This window comes from Plectropomus leopardus, chromosome 4 (assembly GCF_026936395.1).
Source record: "Plectropomus leopardus strain MGB_pleo_1.0 chromosome 4, ASM2693639v1, whole genome shotgun sequence".
In the NCBI taxonomy this organism is placed as follows: Eukaryota; Metazoa; Chordata; class Actinopteri; order Perciformes; family Serranidae; genus Plectropomus; species Plectropomus leopardus.
In genome coordinates, this window is record NC_142179.1 from 14,748,792 (window position 1) to 14,765,926 (window position 17,135).

The 17,135-nt window shown below is 39.4% G+C and overlaps 1 long non-coding RNA gene across 1 annotated transcript in view; it reads right to left on the bottom strand.

Moving 5' to 3' along the window:
• The window catches only part of LOC148189740 (uncharacterized), a 73,807-nt gene that overhangs the window by 4,540 nt on the left and 52,132 nt on the right, over positions 1-17,135 (bottom strand). The window contains exons 3-7 of the long non-coding RNA XR_015776427.1: positions 13,601-13,699; positions 2,833-2,951; positions 2,142-2,250; positions 1,051-1,086; positions 84-296 (exon numbers count right to left, since the gene is read on the bottom strand). This is a non-coding gene — a long non-coding RNA (uncharacterized LOC148189740). The remainder of the gene's footprint in view (positions 1-83; positions 297-1,050; positions 1,087-2,141; positions 2,251-2,832; positions 2,952-13,600; positions 13,700-17,135) is intronic.

Genomic DNA, 17,135 nt, shown 5'->3' on the forward strand with positions numbered 1-17,135 from the left:
AGTAAAGTTACGCTGGGCTGGGGCTTTGAGATATAGTACGGAGCTCAGACATTCAGGGGGAGCTCAGAGTAGAGTCACTGCACCTTTGCATCGAAAGGGGCCAGTTGAGTTCGTTCTGGCATCAGGGTGCCTTCTGTTAGAGGTGTTTCAGGCACATCCAACTGGTAGCAGTATGTGTTGGGGGGATTACATATCTCGTCTGGTCTTGGGATGCCGTGGGATCACCCAGGCAAGAGTTGCTGGGGAGAGGGATGTCTGGTGCACTTTGCTCAGTCTGCTGCCCCCATGACCGGGCTCTGGATAAGCAATGAAAATGGATGGATAGATGGATAGAAGTTACATAGGTTAGTTTTAAGAAAAGAAACATGGTGATGATGTACCTTAAAAATGAGTTCAATTGGATTTATTCGGAACAAGAACACCAGTCTGCTGGGAGGAGTCCTGTGTTTGTTTGACCCATCCACCCCAGCCTGCCTTCGTATGGAGCTTTCCCTGTTTATACTACTTACTTCTTTACTCCCGTAAGCGCACTGGTCACATGATTGCAGCCCTCCTGATTACATGGGTTATGTACAGATTTGTTGTTTATGGAATATATTTGAATTCCTAGACATTACTTTTCATTGGTATACATATGAACAGTTCATGAGAACACTCTTAGTTTTGAGATGAATGTAAAGGAGTGACAAGTGACATATAATTTCTACTGGAGTGTGGTGGAGTAGAAGAAAAAAAATAGAAATAGTCATGGAAATAGTCATGAAAAGTATTTATAACTGTACTTAGGTACATGAATGACTGAGGCTCTGGAGACTGTGCTCTCCACCACTGTGACAACGCTGCAATTCTTTCACGGTATAAGGACAACACTTAAAAATATCTGACAATAGAACTATTGATTGGAGAAAGCACTTGCACCTGCAAAAAGTGCAAGAGCGTAAAGAAGCCACTTAACTACAACAATGACAGCAATGGTAATGAGTTACATTCCACCCCTGGTTGCAATCAAGCCACTCTCAAGAGGTCTTTCATCAAGAAATCCATCCTCACCTTCTCTGGAGGCCCTGATGCTGGGCATTACCGTCACTGAAAAATGAGAAACAAGAATTGCACTCATTTCAACACACCCTTCTGTACATTTTATTGTCACACTTTGCCGTTTTTGTATTGTAATAAACAGCTCCATAAATGCATGCATACTTGAAGGGAAATCACCGGCCGCGTGAGTAATGATGTGCAGTCAGTGCTCAGATTTTGTGTGTGTGCGAACACATGGGTTCATAGATAGTGGCTTTAATGAGCATCATTCAGTCTCAATCTAATATGACCTTGTTGTTTTCTACCTTGTTCTGTTTGCAAATTGCAATATTATTCAATAAGGAACCACTCTAATATATATGAATAAATAGTTTATTTTTTTCAATAAGTGGGCCACTTGGGCATGATGATAAAGGAAAACTGTAATGAGACTGAAACAGAACCATCTCAAAGTCATTGAAATGTTGTCACTCTAATGTATCATCATTCGAAGCCATTACATGTGACAAGCAAGAAACAAGAAGTCAAGCACCTGAAGTCTTTTTTTGATTAAAGTACGTTTATGTTAATTTACTCAACATCCCTTCTGCCATTTAATGTCAAAGCAATGTCACAACAAATCATTTATGTTCAGATATCTTTTTTATGTTTATTTTGTAATCTAATTGAAAATAAGTAAATATTGCTGACACTTGGTTAAAGGTGAAACAAAGAAAATTTATAACTTCCACTTCAGTCTGTCTACTTCTTTGTTATCATGAGGCCAAAAGCTCAGACGAGCTAAGAGACGCTATTCAACAAACTGTAAGGATATGGAAAATCATGAAATAGTATACCAAAGGTAATAAGCACTACTATATTCTCTTTTCATCTCATAAAATGAGTTTCTTAGGCCTTTTCAACCTGGTTTGCTGTTAAGATTTTTGTTTTTAAAGCTGATGGATTCGCTCTCCATATCTAAATTGAATTTGTTCTAACCCTCTCAAACATGTACTCTCTTTTATCTGTACAACAGCTCTCTTTGTACTGCCATACTTTTTATCCTCAACAGTTATCTCTTATGTATGGCCATGTGCCGTCTCATTCAAGGGCAGTCCACTCACCTGCGCTTCATCCTTGAGCGTAGATTCCCCCCGTCGAGCGGAGCTGACCTCAGTGCAAATGCAGATGAGCATGTGGCTGGTGCCAATGCGAGATCATGACCTTTGCTCCCTTTGGTTCAAACAAGAGGGGTTATTCAGCACCTACAGTTGTTTTTGTTTTTTTATAGGATGGAAATGTGTTTATAAGTTTTCTGCCTCTCATCTGTCTTCTATCAGCACCCTGTCAGTCACTGAATGGATGCAGCAGTTCAGAAGTCACACTGACCTTGACAAAAAGAGCTCTCCTCTAGTAACACTTCTGCATACCAATGTTGTTGCTCTGAGATGTGAATTAATATATTCAGGATGTATTCTGAATTTTGTTGGCTTTTCTAAGTTGCTATCTAGTGGCAGAAAAGACTTGAATCATGCAAACAAGATATTTATGCGTTCACAGCCCATAAGTGATTGGTATATTGACTAATAAAACAGGTGACTCAGCTTCTTGTACAAACATTGAATAAATAAGCAAAATTTCAACAGTGAAATTGTTTCTAAGGCATCTCAGGACCCAGTGGCTATTGTGTGATGACGACATAGCTCTTGGGGCATTGGGTGATAATTGACAGTATTTCAATCAGATGCTAGAATGTACCCACAACAATGTTTCATCTGGTCCCACTCTACTGTGCTGTGAATGGCTTGTACGAACCCAACACATTGTCATCCCAAGTCGTCACATTTGGCCGCTTTGTCAGTGATGTCTATGTATTATGCTGTAGGTATCCTCCTTCCTCTGCTGTTGATGCTCCGGGATGCCACAACCAATGCCTGGGATGTCAACAAAAGCGTGTCGTTAGGATTACACAACAAAGGCCTGTGGTTACATTTAGAAGAAAAATGTTCAATTATTCCAGGCTTGAAAAATAGGATTGTGACATTCTATAACTTTTTCAGGTTTTCCATGACCATGGGAACCCCGTATGTTACTTGTGTTTTCGATACAATGTTGGGAGTATAATGCCAGATTTTCACTTTGACATCTTCTTGACTTTGTTGAGAACAAATTAGAGGTCAAATCTGGTCAAATCTTTTGGGGCTGCTACACTGATTTATCCAGTCTCACTGAGAGCCTATCGCAGTATCAGCAGCAGTAATAACAGACCATGTGAAAGGCAGAGGTTACGTTTATTTCCACACTTTTTATGAGCAATTCCTTCCACAGCACATCAGTCCTATTGTACTCTGTGGTATGCACGTCGCCTCCTAATTTTTGCTCGGCACACTAACCTTTCACAGAACAATGTGATAATGGTGGGTTTAATGTCACGTCGAGGGCAGACAGGGAAATCATCTGGGAATTACATAAAAGATTAAGTGGAATAATTATCCCATGTACAATTATGAGTGACATGTGGCTGATTGGGAGGGTGGATGCCAGAGCTGACAATGCACATATAATTTAAGGTCCTGTTTGATTACAGGTGAGAAGTAGTGCAAAGAAAAGCCATTTATTTATGCTGTCTTTTCTCTGCCATGTTCCCCAGCTACTACAGATGAAGACATGCAGACAAGTAGACGTGTTCAAATGTTTGTGAATTTGACACAGTCTTGCTTGTTAAGTGAATACTATATTAACTGATGGTAGACATCGCAAACTATCTCAGAAGATGGTGTTTTCTTTGCTCCGCAGTACCAAAAAGCTGCAGTGTAAACAGCTCTAATTTTAGGAAATCCTAGAACAGCTGAGCTTCTTTGCATATTCCTTCATGTTATTTCAATGTGCCTCAGGAAATCAGTGTTACCACAGTCAGTGACATGCTTCCCACTGCCACTATCTGGCTCAGTACGCTTTGGGTTTTATTTGACTGAACCTGCCGCAGAGAAAAATGGTTTGAAAAGGCAGTTAGATGTCTTCACTTGTCTTACCAAATAGCTTCCATAGGTGAGCATAATCTCATGACTAGTCTCTGAGATCTAATTTTAGAATCCTTTAAACTCTCTCGCAGTGAGTAAGCCTGTAATATTCTTTGACGTGTCTGAGGAAGGGATCCATTTCAATTTTCCCCCCAGTAAATTATTTTTCTTTTTCAGTTTGTTAAAATCCAGAGACTTGGAGATCGGATATATTTTTCCAACCTTCTCTGTTTGTGCTTTCAGCAGTTAACAGATAAATGTGTGTATCGCAAAAAATTGTGATAAAATGGAGACAAAAAGTTCGGTAGCATGGCAGCAGTTTAGTTTTTCCCTCCTGTGTGGACATAATTTCCCTCTTCGTGCGGGTTTTCTCTGGGCGCTCTGTAGCTGGAGTCTTGCATTTCTTTAGAGTTGCAAACAGGTGAACACAAAATTGCACGTGTAAGTGTATGTGTGTATGTGTGTATGTGTGTATGTGTAAGCCCAGCAGCAGGCTAATGAAGTGTCCAGGGTGTTTTTTGCAGCGCATGCTGTTGATAAGCGAGTACAGAAAGCAGATGAATGGTTATACAGCTATATAGATACAGTAACATGTAAGAGGAGATTTTAAAAGAGGGTGGGGGTGGTGGTGGGGGGGGGTTATGTTTTCCTTGCAGTTTTACCCATGAGGTTGTTGACTGACATATCAGTGAGAGAGACAGGTATAAATTGCTCTTACGACTGGGATATAGTGACAGATAAAAAAAGAGAGGTGAATAACTTAAGCCTGAACTGGTATAGAAAAGAAAGAGGAGTTGAATGAGGAGAAGACGAGTGGAAAATGTGCCTACTGAGGCGTAAAATTAGCAATTACATTGGGTGTCATCAGTAATGACTATTTCAGTCCAGATATAGGGGGTTAATGTCCAACAGTGAGACTGTAATTCAGCCGTTACACCTGTGTTCAATCAGCCGGTCAGGGGAGGCTGTGATGGAGCACAACCCGGCTCAAAAATCACACCTATGCACCGATAAGCCAAGATGGCCGCCATCTGCTGGGAAAGCTTTCAGAAGCAATTTATTTTTTAAGACCCATATGCTGACCTTGGTTGTGAAAGAACAAATTTGTATGAAACCACGTTGCAGGTTTTATCCCTGTGTGTGTGTGTGTGTGTGTGTGTGTGTGTGTGTCTGTGTGTCTGTGTGTGTGTTTACATGTTGCTGAATTTGTATTTTTCCTACACAGGAACAAGTGCAACAGCTGAGTCTAGTAATCTAATTGGAGGTCAGAGATACAGTTTGCGTTGGACATGACAGGCGGACAAACAGATTTACTTGAACTTGGTCTCTAATATGATCTATAGTAGTCTGTACTTTAGGAATTTGTGACTATCTGTACATAATCAAAATGTTTAATCAAAACACAGTTTATAGATGAGAGAGAGAGACTGTCTAAACCTTGATCAGGCAGAGTTTCTGGAAACTGACATCTTCACTTTCACATTTACACAACCACCTTCATGTCTGGCAAATCTGTCCACCAAAATAGTCCAGCTCATTTGGTTTGATTATTCTGCAGCTCTCATAAAAAATAACCATCTGTCCTTGGTTTCCAGAGGAAGCGCTTTTTAAAATCCCTACGCTTTCATTCATCACCATGATGTCACATCTATCACCGTGGCGACGGGAATACAAATGAGGTGGATGCGCACTCAGTGGCCCCCTGTAAATAATTTACTGTTTTGTTTTATTGGAAACAGAGACACAACATTATTTTCTGCTAGGACTCCCCTTGGCCAAGGTCTGCAGACACATTCATCCAGGACGCACCATATAGAGAAAGTTAAATCTCATTTTTATGTGTCTTTATTATGCATTATCACTCGAACCATTAAGGAGGGCCCTCTCATGGCCTGGACACACACTAGAGTGCTGTTAGTGAGATGACTTGATGCATCACAGCTCCTCAAAGCCATATGGCGAAAGCCTGGATGTATCATGATGTATTAGTTATGCCTTTGGAAGCCAGATCTGGACATGTCCTGTTCTTTCTTTTGTTGTTGTGATGAATTGCATGTTATCTTGTAGCCCAGGAACACTGAACACGCAAAAAAAAACACATATGTGGTTATGCGCAGGCACATCTAGGCAACCACCCAGCTTCCGCCTACTCCATCACCTTTCATCACCCTGTCGCCTCTACTATAAGTCACTCCATTTCCATTCAAGCTGAATTTAAAAACATTCCTTGGCAAAGCATGCATCCAGCAACTTAAAGTGCAACTCTGAACGTTAATCCTCGTGCACCAGTTCACTGACAGTGCTGATTATAAAAGCTTTAATTGCTCGTTTTAATTACCCAAGCATCGCCGCTGGAGTGACAGTTTTAGAACTCTCCACTTTCTGCACCTTTAAACTTGCCAGCCGGTCGTAATCCTGTTGGGAGGGTGACATAGTGGAATTGGCTGTGGCCAAGCTCCACAGTTACTTTTCAATAGTGCACAAACCATCTAATCAAACCTTATGAACTAAAGCACACCCCAATCTATAAGCCTGGCATTACACCCCCTGTAGGTACCTTATTTTCTTATTTTCATAGTTTTTAAAGCTGCACAAATCAATATTTTTATAATAAAAATGAGTCAAATGACTAAGTGTTATATGAAAGGGTGTAACTCCTGGGAAAGAACACATAAAGAATTATCTATCAACCCAGCAGTTGCCCTCAGTTTTATGGAGCATTTTGACATCTTATGCCGTTCGTTTTTTGTTTTATGGCCTCTGCATCTCTACTCTTTTTATTCAGTCCCACAGCTCTCATCAGCATTTTTCCAGCTGATAAAAGTTCAGATAAATCAATAGTATTCTACCTGCCAAGTACCAAACTGCATACAGACAAAGTTAGCAGCTAGCTTGTGAACACAGTGGAGCAATATGCTACAAAAGAGTCATATATTTCAATCGGGAATTGGTGGAGACCAAAATTAAGCTAAAAGGAGATGGAAAATATGACTTATATTTATCAGGGGGCCAAAAATATGATTTCAAATGAAGGGAATGTTCAACGTATCCTCATACAATGTTCCATATGATAACATAAAAATGGACATACAACGGTTCTTAAAAGAATCATGGTTGGGCATCGTCACATTATGTACTCAACATAAAATTATGTTATTGACCCAAAATTACGTAGGTTAGGTACAAAAAAGTAAAGTTACATATATCAGGTTTAGTAATTCAAAGTTACATAAGTAAAGAATCATGTTTGGGTGACGTCATGTTACACACCGGGTGTAAAGTTTCATAGAATAGGTTTAGAAAACTTAAGCTTGTAAGTGAGGTTTAGGACAAGAAATGTGAAAGTGACATCACGTTGTAACTTAACGTTAAGTACGTAACATGATGACCTTAAAAAAACGCAAAGCTGGTTTTTATAGGGAACACAACCACCGGTCTCCTGGGGAAAAGTCCTGTGTTTGAATGACCAATCCACCGTGCTTCAGCATTTTGCACTGTCCCCAGGTGGCCAGAAAATCAATTAATGCAAAAAACATCAGATTCTCTTGAAACATCTTTCACTATATGCAGTCTGTGTGCCTTACAATTTGTGAATCACACCACTATCCACTAAACATAAAAGCTTTCTCTGCAAACTGGGAGGTCTCTCCACAGCACCAGTACACATGTTGTGCCTCCATTTCTTCTTGTTTCTTGGGCCCATTCACCCAAGTGCTTCTGACATATCTCTTGTTCCCTCTCTTGCCCAAAGCAGCCACTATACCGGAACCATCCACCCGAAGAAAATCAATTTGTCTACCTCTGACGCGTGCTGCACATCCGTCACTTCAAGCCCCGGCTCGCTTGTTCATTTACAGAGAAGATTTCAACTGGCCTCAAGCATGTGAAGGAAGAGGACCGTTGTCAGCAAGCTAAAGAGCAATTTAAGAAAAGATGTCCAGAGCAGACCTCAACCTCTGACAGGCAACACAAGTGAGACAACAATCTTATATACGTACTATACATTTAAACTGCAGTGAGTGTTCCTGTAAGTTCAGAGAAGATAGCAGTCATTTTCAGAGTGGACTTTATTTTCTTCATTTTCCCATCATGTTGAGCTGTAACAATACTTATTTTGCAGTTCAATCAAAAAGCTCAGAAGATTTCAGAATTTGAAACCACAAAACAGTTACATATATTTCCAGTCAAGGCAAGCCCTTTAATAACACTGAGACATTCTCTCGAACTGCTTGGATTTGTAGCCATTAACTGAGACACATAATAAGAGTTAATTACAAACAGGGAGATATATTTACCACTCAACACTTTAGACTCAAGTAACAAATAAATGTTTCTCTGAGTCATCATCATCATAACTTTGTAATTTGATATGGAGCGTAAATTAAACAATTAGTGTAGTTAAACATTTTACTTTGTTGTACTACGGTGCCATCACTCACTTTTCACAATTTGTGTATTGATTAAAGTTACCATAGAGGTAAACACATTATCACTTCAAGTTAGCTTTTTCTAAATGGATTGCGTCTTTCAAGCCCTAATTGGTGTAACATCAAATTAGCGTTCGGGCTAATCAGTGCCATTTTAAAATGCCACAATATAGCAATTATCACAATCATCATTCCCAAAGAGTTTGTTCAGATCTGATCAATGCTGTCTGTGAATTACGGACAAGAATCCTAATCTGACCAACCACAACTACTTCCTCTCTTTCTCCTGATGACCTCACATGCACCCCGCCTCTCTGCTTCAGTCTTTTACTACAGATCCCAGCCCTATATTAGAGAGCGATTACGTAGGATCTAATAGTGCTCATAATCCTGAGCCACAGAAGCTACATTTAAGGGGCGGATGATGATGATTATAATGTGACTGTTTATAGGCAGCATTATAACTAACTGACGTGGAGAATGATGAAAGCCTTTGCTTGATGCCTCTTTCTCTCTGAAACCTCTTTATGACAATCTACAGCTATTGTTGTTAATGATGATGAGAAGTGTAATGAGAGAAAAGCAAATCGGAGTCATGCAAGGATGCAATACGTGCTCGACTTCATTTGAAAGTGCTCGGGCCCCTGCAACAGTGACACAAAGTGACTTGCGAGTGGGAACGGTGCACTCTTCAATTACTTCTGTCACCAGTCAAACGTTAATGATAATATTTGGAAGTTTGGCTCAATATGAGTTGCATCAGCTGCAAGCGGGGATCATCAAATCAGTGTTATAGTTGCGTGTGGTCCTCGATAATTTGGCGAAGGCGTGCAGTATTTCGGCTATAAAAAAAGCAGATAAAATCCTATTTGACAAATGGAGCATGGCAAGCACAATGTGACATTGGCATCACCACAGTTAAGACATCGTCTCACAGCTTAAGCCATGCTCTAAATATGAAGTCTTAACTAAATCTCTCAGCTTATCTGATAGCAGACACTTCAGGGAAAGTGCTGTGGCTATGAGTTTTCATCCCCACTGTCACTGATTTGTTAGGGCCACCTTCTCTGCTGACACCAATACTCCTCCTCTCCTCTCCTCTCCTCTCCTCTCCTCTCCTCTCCTCCCTTCTCCTCTCCTCTCCTCTCCTCTCCTTTCCTTTCCTTTCCTTTCCTTTCCTTTCCTTTCCTTTCCTTCCTCTCCTCTCCTCTCCTCTCCTCTCCTCTCCTCTCCTCTCCACTCCTCCCATCATCTTCTCCTCCCATCCTTCTCTCCATCCATATTACCATGGTCTGCTGCTCCCCATCTCCTGTGGGGATTAGCAGGCTAAACGCAGAGAGAGGCTCAGTAGCATATGGGAGACGGTTCCTCCTCGGATCGTAAATTCGCCCATGATTGAGGGGAGTAACGCCAGGCCCCTACTGGGCAAGCAGGAGGTTCCAAGGCACCATACCAGGCAAAATGACCTCAAACTGACATTAAAGCGACCTTGAGTGGGACTTAGTGTGTCAGCGCTCTTGCTGGAACATGATGATAAGGCTCCAGATTAACAGTTGAGACTGGGGGGATGACACCATCGTTTGGCGATACAGGAGATTAAGAAAGAGGGGATGCACAAGTGTTCATGCACACATTCACATGCATGGAGCAGATGAAGACGTTTGGTCAGCAGCAGCCGAAGCAGCTATTTTAATGTGATTTATTTTGGGGGTACAGTATTTTCTATTTGTCAGTGGCTGGCCATTTGGGCTAGGTGAAGAATGAGGGTAGAATTTAGAGAAAGATGGTTTAATCCGCCTAATGCAAAACCACCATTAAAGCCGTCCCTCAACATGTCACTTGAGGCCAGAAGTGTAACTTTATATTTCTCTCATTAACAGCGTGTGGAAGATTATCAAGGATTAGAGCCTTGCTCTGGTGTTTTAAAATGTAAGATATATTGGAGGATTTTTATTATATATTTTTTTTTAAATTGGGTGAGGTAAAAAAAAAAAAAAAAACAGTATTTCCAAAACCAAAAAAACAAAGATTTTTTTGCTGGTTTTCATCTCGCAGCCCTTTATAAATGCAGTGGTGGAACATAACTAAGTACATTTACTCAAGCACAGTACTTAGGTATCAATTCAAGGTACTTGTACTCAACTTGAGTATTTTATTTTCATGCTACTTAATACCTTTACTCCACTTCATTGCAGAGGGTCAGGTATAGTTCGTTTCCAAATCAAGATTTTGGCATGAAAAACATGAGAAAGGTTTATAAAATTTGATATTAATTGTGAAATAAATGATTAAACAGTTTCTACAAACAGTGCTTCAACAGTTGGTTGATTACTCTATCAACTATTTTATATACATAAACATTTAATAAACATTTATGTATTTTTTTTAAAATTCACTTAACGTAATTCATTTCTTCTTTTTTTAATAATTTTGAGTTTGGGGTTGTTTCTTGCTTTTTTATAATTTCGGGTTCGGGGTGTATTTTCTTTGGGTTTGAGGGGGTTGTCATTTTTTATTATAATGTTGAGTTTTTTGGGTGTGTTCTTTTTTTTTCCTGAATTCGGTACTTTTACTTTTCATACTTAAAGTTCCTTTTCCTGATTACACTTATTTACTTTCTTACTTTATACTTTATTAACATTTTTAATACAGGACTTTAACTTGTAACAGAGTATTGTTACAGGTATCAATACTTTTATTTGAGTAAAGAATCTCAATACTCCTTCTGCTGTATAAACGATCCACTTTATGAACAGACTTTTACAAGATATGTTTATCAAGACAGCTCTGGACAGACCAGCTTCCAGTGTGAGGTGATGGCAGACACCGAACTAACAAAGAACTCACACAAGGAAGCTCTCTTCTCATCTCGCTTATGCTAAATTGACCCCATTTCTCTGTCCCCCATGCTTTCTTTGTCTTCCCCGGCCCAGAGGCTCACTATCAGTGACTCCTGCAGCCCTGATGGAGATGAACCCAGACTTATCAGCCTCCTGCTCTGTCAACAGAAAAAAACATAGATGTTTCATGTTCTGCATGAGAATAATACCAGTCGACTGGTAAAGGAAGCTCCGTGGCTTAATCAATAGTATAATTACGCTTACGGAAAATATCATGTCATGCGTGGCAATGATTGGACCCTGGTGTATTGTAATCAGTGAAAATAGGGCTCAGTGACTCCTCTGGCTAAGGCTGTAGAGAGGGGTACAGTGATAGAGAAGGACACAGATGATCTCATAAACCAGACATGATGTTTATATTTAGGCTGCACATTAAATGAACTCAGGCACACTTTGCCAATCCTGTACTCAATTTTCCTAGTTTCAGCCCAAGTTTATTCCTTGGTGTTTAATTTATATAATATTCAGAATATTTAGCATTCAGGATCACATATCGTCAATTTTCCATTTATTCATTTCTGAACTGAGCAGTCTCTCTCGTGTTTCCTCAGTTGATTAAACTTTCTGAGCTGCAGCCGTTTTCTGAATGAAGCTGTTGTCTCCACACAGACCTGCTGACCAGATGCTTTCTGTTTGTATTTACTTTTAATGAAGATGAGACCGGCTCTCATCAGAAGTGATGCAAAAGGTACAGTACGTGGCACAGCTGAGAGATGTCAGCAACACCTCTGATCCTCGTCAGCAGGTAGCGGTTAGCAAACATGTGGGCTGACCTACAGTATTCACTTCTCTCTGGGGGACGTCCTTTGATATGAGTCAATGATTTTACATGCACACTAATAATCCACTATTATTCCATATATAACAATATTTAGAATTTGATACAGGTCATGTAAACAGCATTTTCTATTTTGCTTTACTTGAAATGTAGCATTTTCCAATCAAGATATGAGGGATGTGCCAATGTTATTCTGGTTTTAGGAGCATTCTTTAGATGTGTGTCCAGCATAATCAGAGTATACATCTCAAGAGGGGGTTTTATGGCAGTTTGCAACAAATGGATTCTTGTGATCAGCTCTCTGGATTGTCATGGATGTGTAGCCAACAGTTTGCAAGGCTGTGGGGTAGAGCTGCATGTTCAAAAGAAAACCCCACATTTCTGGTCAGAGGGAGAAATACACCTACTTTCAAATCATTGTTACTATATTTTATATTGATTGGATTTAATATGATAATAACAAAAAACAAACAATAAAAAATACGATGCATGCAAATATGCTAATTTCGTCTTTTTTCTTTCTTTTTTAAAATTTTTGTACTGTGCCCTGGGCGGCTAATGTTTTGGTGGCCCCCCTCCAGGTGGTGCCCGGGGTGGCCGCATATGTCGCTTATAGGAAGCTCTGGCACTGGATTTTACCTTAATTGGACTAGAGCTGTACTACATACTACAGCTGTATGTAAATATTAATGTAATATTCAGTTTCATTTGTCATGTAAACAGCTTAGTAGTAATATGGTCTTTATCAAAATAAGTGCAAAAAAAGTAATATTTTGTTCATGTAAACATAATGAGGGGGGTATAAATGAAACCTGGAAGGTTTCAACTCAGCACCCCTGTGCTGGTACTGCAGGGTTTTGTGCAGCTTCTGAGTCAAGGTCCATCAATAAACTACAGCACCCAATAAAGTGGTGCACTGAATAGGAGCAGAAACACAAAGAGAGAAATCCTTGGGCATATTTGAAGGAAAATATACAGCATTATGTATTCAGAAGACACTTGTATTTTTGAAAGGTGGCAAAAAAAATATTCTACATTCAGATCTGGGCACATCTCTCGAACTGTGGGTTCAATTTGTTTTATTTTGACACTGCTTACAAGCAAGGCTACTGGGCAACAGTTACTGGTTCTCATTAAAGATTGTTCCTTTTCGCATTATATTTGCCTTGTGTTGCTATAGCCAAGCTGAAAACATGCCCACTGGAGTTCTCATTGCTCACATACTAGCTGTGGCAGGACTGGCAAGCGGCAGCTCCTTCAAGAGCACTCGACAACAAAACATTTTTGAAACCATGTTTTCCTCTGCAAACACAAAGGAGTTCCTCTTCACCTGTCAACATGATTATTCAGTCCAATGTTTCCTGCTGAATGCAGACCGGTGGTCTTACTTTCCCACATGGAGCTGTGGGAAGTCTTGAGATGTGGGACAAAGGAGGCCTACAATCCTGCCTGGATTACCTCATGCCTTTGGTCCCTGAAGTGGCCAGTCCGTCTCTCTCCCCCCTCTTCAAAAACAAGCAAGGAGTTGGAGTAAGTAAGGAAGGAAAGACAGGGCATCTGAAAGAGAGGAAGAGCAGAGTGTTGAGTGGGTACGAGTATAAAAGGTGCTGGTAAGGAAACAGAAACAGCGAGAAGGGGGAAGACAGAAAAGGAGGGGTCTCATGTTTAGTATTCATCCATGTTTGTATGATTAGGCCAAGTAGGGCAATTAGTCCAGATGGAGAATAGAGATTGGGTCTGAGCACAGGACTACTGATTCACATTAAGAGCTTCCTCTGGGATGCAGTTCACCTGGTGTGAACCTCCCACCCAATGCCTCGGGGCAGCTGACCTCACACAGCACTCAGCATGGCAACTCAGACATATTTATTAGAGGTTCCCACCTACTACCAATACATATAGGCCTGTGGCCACTGACCCTGGCCGCTATTTACCAGAGTGAGTCACCAAAGAAAGTTCTGCAAACTGATTTTAGATTCCTTTTATCATTATGTGGCGCAGTATACAGTACATTATTCTAAGTGGTGGGTGGTATTTTTATTATGTTCTCGGAGGACACTTTTACTTTCAGATCACTTTGCTGCATTAAGCTGGCCTCTAATGGTGAATATCTTTCATCACTGCAGGGAGTTAAGGGTTGTATGTTAACGCAGCACTTGTTAGTTTTGGTTGTTGTTGTTTTTGTTCAATTTTTTGGCTGTTTGGGGGCAGAACTAAATGTCACATACGTTTGGCATGTACTGTATAGTATGTCCTAATAAAGCTGATGTTAATAGTGTGTTAGAAAAAGTAAGCTGGCACATGAGCTTAATTGTAGGGGTGTTAATTACTAGTTTAAATATAATAAGATATTATATCAATGCTTTGGGTAACAATACAACATATTTTAATATCACAAAGTCTGCCACGAAATGATTTTAATTCAGTTAAAATCAGGGGCCTATGACTGAGACTATATCATATGCCAATTTAGCACAGTCAGTTACAAAAGAAGCTGACACCCCTTTCTGTTTTTGCTTTTGGCTATAAAAGAAAAAAATATATACAGTACTGTGCAAAAATCTTAGGCCTCCATAGAGGCCATAATGAGGACATAATATATGCATGTATTGCTTAGTCTCTTTAAGAAGATACAAAGGATACAGAGAACATGTAAAATGTTTTAAAACAGCAAAAAAGCCAAAACAAAGTGGCTTCTTAAGACTGAAGTCAATATTCAGTGTGAAACATACAACTATAACAAATGGTAGCTCAAACAATCAATATTGAGCTTTGAACATGTCTTGAATGCTAACTGGTGTAAATACACCAGATGACTTGCATTGTAAAACTCATATTGCCTAAGAGAGTTCAAGACATGCAAGTGGAAATGGAGGTCACAGTAAATATTTGCAACTTAAGCCTAATGAGTTTGTTTTATTCTGAAATATTTGCATTGTTAATACTGTATACTAGTTGTATTTTAGTAAAGAGAATACTGAGAAATAAATATGTACGGTCCTTATTACCTTGCTACCAGTAAAGTGCAGTTAAGTTTAATTTAAATTGACTTCAGCGACAGACATAGAGCACAGTTTAAAAACAAAAACAAAAATGCAAAATTCAGTTCAATAATGACCATCAAGATTCATAGACAAAACAACAGTTTTTTGCTAGTCACCATTATTAGCTTAATCCTATGGCTTTTACATTGCATAAATTAGCATAGCAGCTTGCAGACTACATGTATTAGATTATTAATATTACTATCTTTACTTTCATAGTTAAAGTCGCTGCATCTATAGCACAGTTGAATTTCAGCCTACTTGCACTAATTTTCAGCTTGACATTTTTGAAACTGAACCATAGCAGCTAATGTTGTTGTATAAGAGCAACAAGTGGATTAAGATGCTTAACCAAGTTCATTGTGTTTGCTGAGTATTTTGTCTTGTAGTGGTTTGCACATGACATATGCTCTGTCTTTCAACCCGTCTTTTCTCCAAAATGCAAAATATTTCCACATTGGTGATTCATTCCCAAAGGAGACTAAATATCCTCATTGTCGTTTTTTTGCCTGCTTGCGATTATCTGCATGACGCTGTTTGAAGGTGACACGCCAAAGGATGTTTTAAAAAGGTCCAGTGTGTAGGATTAAGTGATAACTAGCAGTGAGGTTGTAGAACTGAAACTTCTCCTGCCAAGCGTATAGTTGGAGACCAACAGTGGCCGATGTAAAAATGCGAAACGCGAATGGTGCTATCTCGAGTCAGTGTCGGACTTTTGTAGACTACTGGAGAAATAACATGTTAAAAAAAAAAAAAAAAAACATTTCTTGCAATAGATGTCCCTAAATCCTACACACTGGACTTTTAAAGATGATGATATCGATCAGTGTTTTCATTTTGCATTAATATTTAATGACTGATCATTGAATAACTGATCACTTATACATAAACCCATATCGACAGATCATTACATCCCTCGTTGAAAGTTTCCACCGTAGTTAAACCACTGGTCAGCAAAATATTTTCAGGGAGTGTTAAGCTGTTCTTAAAAGATACCTAAAGTCTCCATAGAGCTGAGAGCTGTGTGTTTTCTTACTACGAGGGACCAATTCCATTTTTCATATTGCCATGTAAAATATTCATGAAAATGCAGCTTTCAAGTTGACACAGGATTTTTCAAATTTTATGAAAAGGTGCAGTTAACATGTCTCAAGTTAACCACTTTTATTATTGCAGGACTGAATAAGATGCAGATTTTATTGTTCCCAAGGCACAATTTGTCTGCAGCAAGGTTTAAAAGATGGAAGATGCGAACTTGATCAGATGCATAGCCTAGTCTAAAATTACAAACTGAATGTTAAAGGAAGCAATGAGTGGGACCAAAAACGTACCTTGCACAGATATGAGTTTGAATAAACCCCAAACACACAATTTAATCCACAGGATCAACACACTGCCTGCACCTGCAGTAACTTTTACTCCCTGTGCAGTATTCAACAGATATAGTTTTAATTAAACAAACGACAGCCACATTTTTCCATATTTACTGTGAGGTATGTTATCCACTGCTAATTAAGAGTCATAAAAAACTACTTCTTCTACATTTGATCGATATACAGATACAGCCATAATAAAGCAGATCTTATTTTACTCCCAGAAAAACTGCACAGCCTTGATTAAGCGTTTCGGGAACAGGTTGATTTATGTCACGGCTGGCGCGTTCGAATACACATTCTGCCTGGATTTACTTAGTCTTAACACAGTTTTTGTACTCAAATTGAATACATAACAGTTAAAGTAAAGCCCTGATTAAATTAACATCTCACTTGAACAAGAATCTGGACTTCAGAGGTCCCAGGTTCAAAATGATTGTTCAGAATAAGTGATGAAATCTATGTGGTGAAAATGCAAGCTGTGGCAACAATCATCCCGATATCTCAGAGTATCAAGCTGTCTCTGGGCATAAAGTGTTTCAAATCATAAATGAATTGGAAAAACAGCTAATATCT